Below are 15,307 nucleotides of genomic sequence, written 5' to 3'. Positions count from 1 at the left end.
AGCATCCTCTCTCCACAGGGGGTGTGTGACTGAGGGGTCCTACCCAGAACAGTCAGCCCTCCTCAGGGTCTTGTGACTGGAGTCTGGGGATTTCTGCTGGGCTTCAGCAGGTCACCTCTCCTGCCTTGGTCCACTCCTGGGCAGTGAGAGTCAGGGTGCTGCTCCAGCTGTACAGGCCATCCTTCTCCTGGACCCTGGGACTGGCCTCCTGCTTCTTGCTGGTCCCGTCCACTTTCCAGCTCATGGTCCAGTCTGAGGGGAAGCCCTTGTTGGCCAGACACGTCAGTGTGTACTGGACAGTTCCTCACTAGAGGGGGGCAGGACGGTGAGGGTGGGGGAACTGTTACCTGGAACAAACAGAACACATCAACTAAGTAACTACATCAAGTACAGTTACAGTAAGAGCTTATCTTCAGCAAAGGACAAATCAAAATAAAGTGATTTGGAAATGCCTTCTAAATATATGTAAAAGTTAGATTGGTAAAGATGGATAAAACACAAACTGTAATATGATAAAGCAGAATAATGAACCGAACAAGTATTAAATAAGTAGAGTTACAAGTCATACAGCATCAGTTATACATGTCATACAGATATTGTTTAGGAATGAATCTGATCACAATAGCCTTGCCATATTCATAGTATTTGCAAAATCTGAGCATAAATTAGTTTTAATCACATATCAACCATGTTAGTTCATGAAGTTGGTTACAAACATAACTGAGACCTTTTGTCTTCACACTAACAGTGAAGGCTACCATGAACTCAATACAGCAATAATGACTACTATATCCAATGCTATTAAATAGTGATCCTACCAAAATTAAGAGTTATATTCTGCAATCATACAAATCAGACAAAAATAAACCTACAATTTAACATTTCGATTCAATAACATTTTATTAGAACGAAGGGTCAGTCAAAAGCAATTAAAACATTTTGAAAATCTAAAATCGCAATATTTTTCATAGACAGAGTGTAAGAATAACATACTTAATAAGTGTAATCAGAAAGAAATATCAAGTGAGCTTGTTACTTACTTCCAACATCTAGTCTGGTGCCGCTACCAAAAGTGTCCCACAGTGATACAATCCCTGTTACTGCTCGTACAAAAACCTCTCTGTGTTGTGATGCTGCAGCTGTTACAGTGAAGATCACTCATACAGAATCATAATCAACACAAATACACTTTAACATCTTCCAGGTAGAACAAACACTTTATATAAGCTGTTTCTAGATAATACAAATAAGATTTGTATCTTAAAACCAGATATTAGTATTTTTTCCTTCCTCTGTGTATCAGATGTTCTCCTAGTCTGTAGGTACAGTCCAGCATTAGATCCAGTGTTGCTAGTATTCCTCCATATTGTCCATATGAAAGACAACAGCAGCAGCTGTACTGATAGTGATCCATGTTGTATATTCCTTTATTAAAGATGTTGATCTCAGATTTAACAGTTGTGGTAAAGTCACAGACAGAAAACACTACCAGAGGAATCCTACCAGCTTTAGTTTAGAGAAGTGTTCACTAACTGATTAGAGGAACTTACATAAGTGACCAAGCATGAGTGAACAGACAGTTAATTATGTCTGATCATCATCAGAATAAAAATAAATGGTGGTGTGACATAAAAGTTGCCATACATAAGTTATTTGAGTAAAAGTTGCTGTTTGATGTTAGAGCGTTGGCCTAGTTACCAAAGGCTGCTAGTTCAAATCCCCAGGACGACACGGCAAACATCTGTCGATGTGCCTTTAGCAAGGCACTTAACCCTAATTGCTCCAGGGTCGCCGTTTATAATGGCAGATGCTGGCCGTGACCCCACTCTCTGAGGATGTCTCAGGGGGAGTTGGGATATCCCCCCCAAAAAACATATCCAATCCCCATATAATACACGTGTGAAATAGGACAAATATAAGCACCCACCTAATTACTATTATTAGAAAAGCAAACTTATGCAAGAGAATTATATTCTTATGATGGGAGCCTACTTGGAAACTGAAATAGATTTGAAACACTCATTTGCATAATGCATCTGCTCTAAGAATGTTTATAGCGCTGTGAGTTTAACACTTTGATGACTGAGAGCTGTCCTTCATGACAACAGAACCCCACAACAACCATGACTTTATCACCATCTGGACACTTGCTTTCAAGGTGGTACTACTACTCCTCCTCCTCCTCCTCCTCCTCCTCCTGACAGGGAGACTAGCTGGAGGAGAGAGGCGGGTCAGCTACCACAACTCTATAGTAGGTGAGGAGAGGGGAGAAGAGGAGTGGAGAGGGTCATCAACTACTACTATTACTACTACTACTACTACAACAACAACAACAACAACTACTACTACTACTACTACTACTACTACTACTACTACTACTACTACTACTACTACTACTACTACTACTACTACTACTACTACTACTACTACAACAACTACTACAACTACTACTACTATTACTACTATTACTACTACAACTACTACAACTACTGAGGAGAGAGAGGAGAGAGAAGAGAGGGAGAAGAAGAGAGGAGAGGGTCAGCTACTACTATTACTACTACTACTACTACAACAAAAACAACAACAACTACTACTACTACTACTACTACAACAACAACTACTACTAGATATGTTTTAAGATCTCTTTTAAATATTTCCACATTTTCGTCCCCCTCGGGTTCTCTGGCAGGCTATACCTGAGGCTGGGGGCATAATAACTAAAGGCTGCCTCTCAATGTCTCTTCGTCCTAGGCTTTGGGATAGTTAAAAGGCCACTGCCAGAGGACCTGAGGGACCTACTGGGAACATAACTTAAAAGCATGTCTGACATGTATTGGGGTGCACAATCATGGATTGATTTAAAAAACAATCTTAAAATTAATTATAAAACTCACAGGCAGCCAGTGCAGAGATCTTTAAAGCGCTGTAATGTATACTCTACGTCTGGTCTTGATCAGTACCCGTGCTGCAGCATTCTGTATGTTTTGCAGTTGACCAATGGCTTTCATGGGTAGACCAGACAGAGAGCATCACAGCAGTCAAGCCTGCTTGTATTGAAAGCATTGATGAGTCCCTCTGTATCAGTCTGAGAGCGAAACGGCCGCATCATGGCAATGTTCCTCAGGTGGTAAAAAGCTATTTTGGTCACATTCCTAATGTGTGATTCGAAATTTTATTCAGAATCTGAAAATAACACCTAGGTTTTTTTTACCTGGTGTTTTATCTTTATTGCCTTTAATTAAAATGTGTGACTAGATTCTCTCTCTCTGTTATTTGGCTCCAACAATAAGTCACTCGTGTCACGCCCTGACATAGAGTTCGTTAGTTGGTTTTGGTCAAGGTGTGAGTATCTATGTAATGTGTAATTCTATGTGGAGATCTAGTATGTTTAGATCTATATTGGCCGGGTGTGGTTCCCAATCAGAGGCAGCTGTCGATCGTTGTCTCTGATTGGGGATCATACTTAGGTAGGCTGGTTGCCTACCATAGTTGTGGGATCTTGACTCGTGTTTGGCTTGTTGTGTGTAGCCACTGTTGAGCTTCGCGTTACGTTGCTTTGTTGTTTTGTCTAGTGTTTATTCGTTCTAATAAACATGTACGCATACCACGCTGCACCTTGGTCTGACCCGTCTCTCAACGAACGTGACACTCCGTCTTGTCTTGATTTAGCTGGAGGAAGTTGTGAGCCATCCAAGTATTTAAATAACTAATACAGTCTAATAATTTATCCATGGAGTTGAAATCCTCTGGTGCCACAGAAATGTAAAGTTGTGCATCGCTGCGCAGCAGTGAAAATCAATGTGTGCTTTCTGATAACAGTTCCATATGGTAACATATGTAAACTGAACAGTACTGAAACCAAAATCGAACCTTGTAGAATGCCACCTGTGATTTGTATTTTCTCTTAATTATGGTCACCAAGGGTGTCTAAAAACTCTCGACAGGTTAAATAGGTCCTCAACCAATTCAGAACTGGACCGGAGAGGCCAACCCACCTCTCCAGTCTGTCCAGAAGGACATCATGGTCAACAGTACAATAGGGACTGATAGTACTGAAGTACTAGTGTAATACAATAGGGACTGATAGTACTGAAGTACTAGTATAATACAATAGGGACTGATAGTATTGAAGTACTAGTAAAATACAATAGGGACTGATGGTAATAAAGCACTAATATTATACAATAGAGTATAATACTAGTAAACGCCTTATTTACTATGCTAAAACACTTCAGTCTGGGACAATTGCAATATTAGGCTATATAACCTCATTACAGCTTAATTTCATATGCTACATGGAAAAATGTATTAACAATTCGAATGTTATTTCTACATGACATCTCTTTTTTCAGAATTGAGAGGCCAGGTCACATGTAACTCAGACCCCTGCAGTGAAAGCTGTTCTCTCCAGGACAGACAGTATCTCTGAACTGTAAACAGCAGTGATGTCCTATAGCAAAAACTATCTAGCCTGGTATCAACAGAAACCTGGAGGAGCTCCTAAACTCCTTATTTACTATGCTACAACACTTCAGTCTGGGACTCCCATCTAGATTCAGTGGTAGTGGATCTCATAGTGACTTCACTCTGACCATCAGTGAGTCCAGGCTGAAGATGCAAGGAGATTACTACTGTCAGAGTTTCCACTATCCAAATAGTACATTTGTGTTCACACAGCTTTGAGTGCAGAGCTGTAGCAAAAACCTCCCTCAGTCAGACTGCACAGTGACTGTACTGCTACAGAAAGCAGATACTATCTGGTCTAAAAGCAGTAATAATGTTATGATCCACTTGTAGATGTCTATAGTCATTATATCAGTCCCCATTCAGCACTTATATCAGAAACCATTTCAGTGATTACATAGCTATCATGTTTCTACATCACATCAGTCTGACTGTCCAGGAAGACTACTTACATGTAGGACACTTTACTGAATAATGGTGGATGGGGAGAAGACCGAAGATTATTTGCACGCATAGTGATGATGCTCTGCATAGACAGCATGCTTCAGTGATCTGGGAGTGTTTATAGCCCTGTGAGTTTAACATCATGACTGAGAGCTGTCCTTCATGACAACAGAACCCACAACAACCATGACTTTTATCACCATCTTCATCTGGATATTTGCCCTCTGTCTCCAAGGTAATATATTTTACAGAAAACGACCCGGACAATTGCAATATGTAGCTATATAACCTCATTACAGTTTAATTTCATATGCTAAATGGAAAAACTTATTAACAATTGAATGCTATTTCACATGCCATCTCTGTTTCAGAATCCAGAGGCCAGGTCACTTAAAGCCTTTAGCCGTATCCTTATTCTAGTCCTCCCTCTGTTCCTCTGGTGATGTAGAGAGCTAACCGGCCCTGCAGCCCTCAGTATCACTCTACTCCCCAGGCGCTATCATTTGCTGACTTCTGGAATCGCAAAGTCTTGGTTTCTTGCACGTAAATATCAGGAAGTCTACATCCTAGGTTTGAGTTATTCACTGCGTTAGCACACTCCGTCAACCCTGATGTTCTAGCAGTGTCTGAATCCTGGCCTAGGAAAGCCACCAAAAATTCTGAAATTTCCAATCCTAACTATAACATTTTCCATCTAGATAGAACTGCCAAAGGGGGGTGGAGTTGCAATCTACTGTAGAGAGAGCCTGCAGAGCTCTATCATACTATCTAGGTCTGTGCCCAAACAGTTTGAGCTTCTACTTTTTAAAATCCACCTTTCCAGAAATAAGTCTCTCACTGTTGCCGCTTGCTACAGACCCCCCTCAGGCCCCAGCTGTGCCCTGGATACCATATGTGAATTGATTGCCCCCACTTATCCTCTAGAGTTCTTACTGTTTGGTGACCTAAATTGGGATATGCTTAACACTCCTGGGCCATCCTACAATCCAAACTAGATGCCCTCAATCTCACACAAATTATCAAAGCGAACCTACCAGGTACAACCCTAAATCCGTAAACATGGGTACCCTCAGATATCATCCTGACTAACTTATCCTCTAAATACACCTCGCTGTCTTCAACCAGGATCTCAGCAATCACTGCCTTATTGCCTGTCGTCCCGTAACTGGTCCCCGGTCAAACGACCCACCCTCATCACTGTCAAACGCTCCCTAAAACACTTTAGCGAGCAGGCCTTCCCAATTGACCTGGCCCAGGTATCCTGGATGGATATAGATCTCATTCCGTCAGTAGAGGATGCCTGGTTGTTCTTTAAAAGTAATTTCCTCTCAATCTTAAATAAACATGCCCCATTCAAAAAATACAGAACTAAGAACAGATATAGCCCCTGGTTTTCTCCTCAGACTTGACTGCCCTTGACCAGCACAAAAACATCCTGTGGCGTGTTGCATTAGCATCAAATAGCCCCCGCGATATGCAACTTTTCAGGGAAGTTAGGAACCAATATACACAAGCAGTCAAGAAAGCAAGGCTAACATTTTCAAACACGAAATTTGCATCCTGTAGCACTAACTCCAAAAAGTTTTGGGACACTGTAAAGTCCATGGAGGGAATAAGAGCACTTCCTCCCAGCTGCCACTGCACTGAGGCTAGGAAACACTATCACCACCGATAAATCTACAATAATCGAGAATTTCAGACAAGCATTTTGCTACGGCTGTCATGCTTTCCACCTGGCACACTACCCGCCACCAACTCTGCACCCTCGCTGCAACTTGCCCATGCCCCCGGCTTCTCCTTCACAGAAATTCAGACAGTATGTTCTGAAAGAGCTGCAAAATCTGGACCCCTACAAATCAGCTGGCTGAGACAAATCTGGACCCTTTCTTTCTAAAACTAGCACGCAGAAATTGTCGCGAAACCCCCTATTACTAGCCTGTTCAACCTCTCTTTCGTAACGCCTGAGATCCCAGAGTTGAAGGCTGCTGACCATCCCCTCTTCAAAGGGGGTGACACTCTAGATCCAAACTGTTACAGACCTATATCCATCCTGCCCTGCCTTTGAAAGTATTTGAAAGCCAAGTTAACAAACAGATCACCAACCATTTAATCCCACCGTACCTTCTCCGCTATGCAATCCGGTTTCCAGCTGGTCGGGTGCACTTCAGCGCACGCTCAAGGTCAAACGATATTATAACCAGATTGATAATAGACAGTACTGTGCAGCCGTCTTCATCGACCTGGCCAAGGCTTTCCGACTCTGTCAACCACCGCATTCTTATTGGCAGACTAAATAGCCTTGGTTCTCAAATGACTGCCTCGCCTGGTTCACCAACTACTTCTCAGATAGAGTTCAATGTGTGAAATCGAGGGCCTGTTGTCTGGACCTATGGCAGTCTCTATGGGGGTGCCACAGGGTTCAATTCTTGGGCCGACTCTTTTCTCCGTGTATATCAATGATGTCGCTCTTGCTGCTGGTGACTCTCAGATCCACCTCTACGCAGACGACACCATTTTGTATACACATCTGGCCCTTCATTTGGACACTGTGTTAACAAACCTCCAAACGAGCTTCAATGCCATACAACACTCCTTTAGTAGCCTCCAACTGCTCTTAAACACTAGTAAAACTAAATGTATGCTCTTCAATCGAACGCTGCTTAGCAACGCCCACCCAACTAGAATCACCACTCTCACGGGTCTGACCTAGAGTATGTGGACAACTACAAATACCTAGGTGTCTGGTTAGACTGTAAACTCTCCTTCCAGACTCACATTAAGAATCTCCAATCCAAAGTTAAATCTAGAATCGAGCTTCCTATTTCCGCAACAAAGCCTCCCTTCACTCATGCTGCCACAACATGCCCTCCCTTGTAAAACTGACTATCCTTACCGATCTTGACTTCGCGATGTCATTTTACAAAAATAGCCTCAACACTCTACTCAGCAATTTGGATGTAGTCTATCACAGTGCCATCCGTTTTGTCTCCAAAGCCCCATACACTACCCACCACTGTGACCTGTACGCTCTTGTTGGCTGGTCCTCACTACATGTTTGCTGTCAAACCCACTGGCTCCAGGCCATCTATAAATCACTGCCGTTAGGCAAATCCCCGCCTTATCTTAGCTCATTGGTCACCATAGCAGCACCCACCCGTAGTCTGCGCTCCAGCAGGTATATCTCACTGGTCATTCCCAAAGCCAACACCTCCTTTGGGCCGCCATTCCTTCCAGTTCTCTGCTGCCAATGACTGGAACGAATTGCAAAAATCTCTGAAGCTGGAGACTCTTATCTCCCTCTCACTTACTTTAAGCATCAGTTGTCAGAGCACCTTACCGATCACTGCACATGTACACAGCCCATCTGAAATTGCCCACCCAACTACCTCATCCCTATATTGTTGTTTGTTTTGCTCTTTTGCACCCCAGTATCTCTATTTGCACATCATCTCTTGCACATCTAGCATTCCAGTGTTAATACTAATTGTAATTATTTTGCACTATAGCCTATTTATTGCCTTACCTCCATAACTTGCTACATTTGCACACACTGTATATATATTTTCTGTTGTATTTATGACCTTATGTTTTTTTTTTTTACCCCATATGTAACTCTGTGTTGTTGTTTTTATCGCACTGCTTTGCTTTATCTTGGCCAGGTCGCAGTTGTAAATGAGAACTTGTTCTCAACTGGCTTACCTGGTTAAATAAAGGTGAAATAAATAAAAAATAAAAATAAACTCAGACCCTGCAGTGAAAGCTGTTCTCCCAGGACAGACAGTCTCTCAGAACTGTAAAACCAGCAGTGATGTCTATAGCAATAACCATCTAGCCTGGTATCAACAGAAACCTGGAGGAGCTCCTAAACTCCTTATTTACCAAGCTACAACACTTCAGTCTGGGACTCCATCTTGATTCAGTGGTAGTGGAACTAATAGTGATTTCACTCTGACCATCAGTGGAGTCCAGGCTGAAGATGCAGGAGATTATTACTGTCAGAGTGAACACTACCTCAACAGTGACTGGGTGTTCACACAGTGATACAGAGCTGTACAAAAACCTCCCTCAGTCAGACTGCACAGTGACTGTACTGCTACAGCTGGGACCTACTGCAGGTGCTGGGGGGGAAGAGACAGTGATATGGATCACTGACTGAACTAAAATACACTGAGCTAAATATATCAGTGATGCTGACAATAATGTCAATTAATCCACCTTTGTGTTAAAGCATTCCTGAACAACCATAGCTCCAGACTACATACATTTCTTTCCCTTTTGCTATGGCAAACAGTTCAGATAATAAGTTGAATGGACTCCATCTATGTGAAATAATGTCTCACATTATTTCAGAGTTAATATTCCAGTCTCTGCAAGGTCCGCCAGTCAGGTAGTAAGTTTCAAGCAAAGATTCAACCATATTCACTGAGATTATATAACATGATTATAACCCATTAAAACAACCTGAGGTTCTGTCATACAAGAGACAGTGACACGGAAGACTGGTTAGTGAAGTCAACTTTGAATATGTTTAGAAAGCATCATTCAAATCACATGTTCCCCATCATCATCATTATTGTAGTGCACCTACAAAAGTTATTTGAAGTTCTGAAATACCCACAATACCAGTCCAATATGCAAAATAAAATGTACAGAAGTAAAGAAAAAGAAGGTGATGTTACATCAGCATCAGAACCCCAAGATACAATCCCCATATGCACCTCACAACCAAATATTGATGTGATCATCTGGCATTATACTAACTATTTTGATGAGCAAGTTACTGACTGTTACATCTGTGGATAAGACATGATGCTGGGTTCAGGCATTAGACATATCTACATTATGTATAATATCAATTTTTCAGTCATAGATTACATGGTGGAATATCTGTTATTGCATCCCTCCATGAATCCACCATAGAGGTTAAAACCAGTCCCACTCCCTCACATCTGGCCCAGTCCAGGGTATTTCGCAGTGAAACTGTTCAACTGCTATACTGGTAGCTATAGGAGTGAAACTGAGATTTGCATAGACAGGGCTGGGTGGTTCTGCTTGTCCCAGAATAGAGCAGCACTGTCACCAGATATTCGCTCTGTTCCCAGGGGGATGGAGTTAGAGAAGACCAGGGGAAATATAATGGAGAAGGGTAGACTAAACAATGTTGAAAACCATTGCTAAAACATCTAATATAATAAAATCATATTAGGAATTAAACATTATTAATACAGTGCATTTGTAAAGTATTCAGACCCCTTGAGTTTTTCCACATTTTGTTACGTTACAACCTTATTCTAACATTTATTAAATAGTTTTTGTGTCCCTCGTCAATCTACACACAATACCCCATAATGACAAAGCAGAAACTGATTTTTATACATTTTTGCAAATGTATATTATATCTGTCTGGGCCACTCAAGGACATTCAGAGACTTGTCCCGAAGCCACTCCTGCATTGTCTTAGCTGTGTGCTTAGGGTCGTTGTCCTGTTGTAATGTGAACCTTTGCCACAGTCTGAGGTCCTGAGCGCTCTGAAGCAGGTTTTCATCAAGGATCTCTCTGTACTTTGTTCCGTTTATCTTTCCCATGATCCTGACTAGTTTCCCAGTCCCTGCCACTGAAAAACATCCCCACAGCATGATGCTACCACCACCATGCTTCACCTTAGGGATGGTGCCAGGTTTCCTCCAGACGTGACGTTTGGCAATCAGTCCAAAAGAGTTCGATCTTGGTTTCCCTGTCAGACCAGATAATCTTGTTTCCATGGTCTGAGAGTCCTTTAGGTGCCTTTTGGCAAACTCCAAACGGGCTGTTGTGCCTTTTACTGAGGAATTGCTTCCGTCTGGCCACTCTACCATAAAGGCCTGATTGGTGGAGTGCTGCTGAGATGGTGATCGTCCTGTAAGGGTTCTCCCATCTCCACAGAGAAGCTCTGGAGCTCTGTCAGAGTGACTCATCAGGTTCTGGTCACCTCCTGACCAAGGCCCTTATCCCCTGATTGCTCAGTTTGGCTGGGCAGCCGGCTCTAGGAAGAGTCTTGCTGGTCCAAACTTCTTCCATTTAAGAATGATGGAGGCCACTGTGTTCTTGGGGACCTTCAATGCTGCACGAAATGTTTTAGTACCCTTCCCCAGATCTGTGCCTTGACAATTCCTTCTGACCTCTGGTTTTTGCTCTGACATGCACTGTCAACTGTGGGACCTTAATATAGAACAGGTGTGTGCCTTTCCAGGAATCATGTCCTACAATTGAATTTACCACAGGTGGACTCCTATGAAGTTGTAGAAACATCTCTAAGGATGGTCAATTGGAACAGGATGCACCTGAGCTCAATGTCAAGTCTCATAGCAACGGGTCTGAATACTTATTTAAATAAGGTATTTCTGTGTTTTATTTTTAATAAATTTGCAAACATTTCTAAAAACCTGTTTTCGCTTTGTCGTTATGGAGTATTGTGTATAGATTGATGAGGACATAAAAAAAGAAAATCAATTTTAGAATAAGCAGTAACGTAACAAAATGTGGAAAAAGCATTACTGGGTGATCTGAAAAGTCATAGTCAATCGATCAATAATATAAAAATACTTTTGGCAAAAATGTTTATTTTCAAACAATGAGAATAGAAGGGTTCAGAACTTTTGTGAAACATCACAGTATAGAGGGGAATAGACGCCACTACCATCACCTACGCGGAGTTCTCCCGCCGCTTCAGGGCTGTCTTTGATCATCCACCTGAGGGGAAATCGGCGGAGCGTCTGTTCCACCTCCGACAGAAGAGGCGCACAGGAGTTCGCACTGGAGTTCCGGACGTGCGACGGATGCGGGGTGGAATGAGAGGGCCCTCATCGACCACTACCGGTGTAGCCTACGAGAGGGCGTTCTCGTGAGCTGGCCTGCAGGACACCAACCTGTGGTTCGACCAGTTGGTGGTCATCTCCATCCGTCTAGACACCCTGCTGGCTACCCGCGGACGTCCCAGTGGGGTCGTCCATTCCACCCTCCAGCCCTCCGGCCGATTCCCATGGAGCTCGGGGGGTGCTGGCGCCCAGAGAGGAGGGAGAGAGAACCCGAGGGGGCCATCCCTGCACCAACTGTGGCCGTGGAGGACACACCGCTGCCAGGTGCTGGGAAGGGTCTCCCTGGGAGAGGGGACAACAGGTCACGCACTGGGGAGTCATTTCAGGTGAGTAGGCTCGCCCCCACTTACCCAGAGCTTTCTGTTGGTCACATGAGTATTCCTGTGAGATTTCCACAGGTGGCAGCCCCATTCAGCATAAGGCGCTAGTAGATTCAGGCGCAGCTGGGAACTTTATTGATCGGCATTTTGTTGTGGGTTAGGAATTCCCCTTCGGCGGTAGAAGCTCCATTTCCTGTCCACGCCTTAGACAGCCGGCCCGTTGGGGTCAGGCCTGATCAGGAGGTCTCAGCACCACTGGCGATGACGACGAGGGTCATGAGGAGATCATTCAGTTTTATCTGATTGACTCTCCTGCGTACCTGGTGTTGGAGCTTCCCTGGTTAAGCACCCATGATCCTACCATTGCGTGGCAACAGAGGGCTCTTATGGAGTGGTCTGCCCAGTGTGTAGGGAGATGTCTAGGTGTTTCCATAGGGAGCGACCTCGGTAGAGAGTCCGAACCAAGTGCCCACACTGCGCATTCCCCTGAGTATGAGGACTTAGCACTTGTGTTCAGCAAATCGAGGGGCAACACGCTACCACCTCATAGACAGGGGGACTGTGCGATAAATCTCCAAACAGGGCGAAGCTCTTCCACGGAGTCGTGTGTATCCCCTGTCTCAAGAGGAGACAGCGGCTGTGGAGACTTACAAGCCCAGTCCTTGGCACAGGGATACATACAGTCCTCCACTTCCCCGGTTTCCTCGAGTTTCTTCTTTGAAAAGAAGGCCGGGGATTCGCCTGTATTGATTACCGTAGTCTCAATCAGATCACAGTTAAGTACAGTTACCCACTTCCACTGATTGCGACGATGACGGAATCGTTACGCGGGCGCAGTTCTTCACAAAGTTGGATCTCAGGAGCGCGTACAATCTGGTGCGCATTAGGGAGGGGATGAATGGAAAACAGCATTTAGCACCACCTCGGGTCATTACTGAGTATCTCGTCATGCCATACGGGTTAATGAATGCTCCTTCAGTCTTCCAATCCTTTGTTGACCGAGATTTTCCGGGACATGCATGGGCAGGGTGTAGTAGTGTACATCGACGACATCCTAGTGTACTCTTCTACGAGCCGAGCATGTAGCCCTGAGTGCGCCGAGTGTTGAGAAAGACTGTTGGAGCATGACTTGTATGTCAAGGCAGAGAAATGCCTGTTCTTCCAGGAGTCCGTCTCCTTTTTGAGTTATCGGTTGTCCGCGTCTGGTGTGGAGATAGAGGTAGACCGTGTTCGCCGTGCGTAATTGGCAAACTCCAACCACTGTAAAAGAGGTGCAGCAGTTCTTGGGTTTTACTAATTACTACCGGAGGATTTATTCGGGGTTTTGGACAAGTTGCAGCTCCCATTCGTCCCTCCTAAAGGGGGTCCGGTTCGTTTGCAGTGGTCGGCTGAGGCGGACAGGGCATTTGTGCAAACTGAAGAACCTGTTCCCTCGGCCCCGGTGCTGGCGCATCCGGATCCCTCTTTACCATTCCAAGTAGAGGTAGACGCGTCCGAGACCGGTATTGGGGCAGTCCTGTCACAACGGTCCGGCACGCCACCTAAACTCCGCCCCTGTGCGTTCTACTCCAAGAAGCTCAGCTCGGCGGAGCGCAATTATGACGTTGGGGACAGGGAGCTGTTAGCCGTAGTCCAGGCCCTAAAGGTGTGGCTTGGCTCAAGGGGGCATTGGCTTGAGGGGGCTCAACACCCTTTCCTCATTCTGACTGATCACCGTAACCTGGAGTACATCCGGGCAGCTAGGAGATTGAACCCTCGTCAGGCTAGGTGGAACATGTTCCTAACCCGGTTTGTTTTTAAGATCACATACATCCCAGGGTCCCAGAATGGTAAGGCAGACGCCCTGTCCCGGTGGTATGACACAGAGGAGAGGTCCAATGAGCCTACTTCCAGCTACTGCCGGAGTCTTGTTTGGTGGCTCCGGTGGTATGGGGGTCGTGCGGGAATCGGCGGGCACTGCGTACCAACCTACTCCCCCTAGTGCCCTGTGGGTGGACGTACGTTCCGCTCGAGGTTCGTGATCGTCTTATTTATTGGGCTCATACATCACCCTCCTCTGGACATCCAGGTATTGGCCGACAGTGCACTGCCTTAGCATGAAATACTGGTGGCCAACGTTAGCTAAGGATGTGAGGGTTTATGTCTCCTCCTGCTCGGTGTGTGCCCAGTGTAAGGCGCCTAGACATTTGCCCAGGGGTAAGTTACATCCCTCCCGTTCCACAACGACCATGGTCCCACCTATCGGTGGATTTTGTAACCGACCTACCCCCCTCCCAGGGGAATACCACCATTTTGGTCGTTGTGGATTGGTTTTCCGGGGGCCTGTCGTCTCCTCCCAATGCCGGGTCTCCCTACTGCCCTACAGACCGCTGAGGCCCTATTTACCCATGTGTTCCGGCACTATGGGGTTCCCGAGGATATTGTGTCTGACCCGAGGTCCCCAGTTCACCTCCAGAGTTTGGGGGCGTTCATGGAGCGCTTGGGGGTCTCGGTAAGCCTTACCTCGGGGTACCACCCAGAGAGCAATGGGCAGGTGGAACGTGTCCAACCAGGATGTGGGTAGATTTTGAGGTCCTATTGCCGGGACCGGCCGGAGGAGTGGTCTAGGTTCATCCCCCTGGGCAGAGATGGCCCAGAACTCTCTCCGCCACTCCTCCACCAATTTAACACCTTTCCAGTGTGTTTTAGGTTATCAGCCGGTCCTGGCACCATGGCACGAGCCCAGATCGAGGCCCCTGCGGTGGACGAGTGGATTCGGCGCTCGGAGGAGACGTCGGACGCTGCCCATGTCCATCTGCAGCGTCCATCCGTCAACAAAAAGCGGCGCTGATCGCCACCGCAGTGAGGACCGGTGTACGCACCGGGAGATCGAGATCTGGCTCTCGACTCGAAACCTGCCCCTCCGCCTGCCCTGCCGGAAGCTGGGTCGGCGGTTTGTGAGAGGCCCTTCAAAGTCCTGAGAAGATTGAACGAGGTGTGTTACAGGTTACAACTGCCTACAGAGAAAATTTCCCTTGTTCCATGTGTCTCTTCTCAGCCGGTGGTAGCTGGCCCACTCCAAGAAGATGAGATAGGAGAGACCCCTCCGCCCCCTTTGGACATCGAGGGGGTCCCGGCGTACAGGGTCCGGACCATCTTGGACTCGGCGCCGGATGAGTGGTCTCCAGTATCTCGTGGAGTGGGAGGGAGTACGGTCCGGAGGAACGGTGCTGGGTGCCCAGGAGG

At 45.5% G+C, this 15,307-nt stretch overlaps 1 long non-coding RNA gene across 1 annotated transcript; it reads right to left on the bottom strand.

Annotated features, from left to right (window-relative positions):
- Positions 1–288: 288 nt before the first annotated feature.
- LOC123482172 lies at positions 289–1,684 on the bottom strand. Its single transcript, XR_006657583.1, has 2 exons — positions 1,041–1,684; positions 289–347 (listed from the first exon to the last, which is right to left on the bottom strand). It is a non-coding gene; the product is annotated as an uncharacterized LOC123482172 (long non-coding RNA).
- Between the last annotated feature and the right edge of the window lie 13,623 nt (positions 1,685–15,307).

The sequence above is a fragment of the Coregonus clupeaformis genome, chromosome 28 (assembly GCF_020615455.1).
Source record: "Coregonus clupeaformis isolate EN_2021a chromosome 28, ASM2061545v1, whole genome shotgun sequence".
Taxonomy (NCBI): Eukaryota; Metazoa; Chordata; class Actinopteri; order Salmoniformes; family Salmonidae; genus Coregonus; species Coregonus clupeaformis.
The sequence above is the reverse complement of the archived record's forward strand: the minus strand, read 5'-3'. Positions and strand labels throughout refer to the sequence as shown.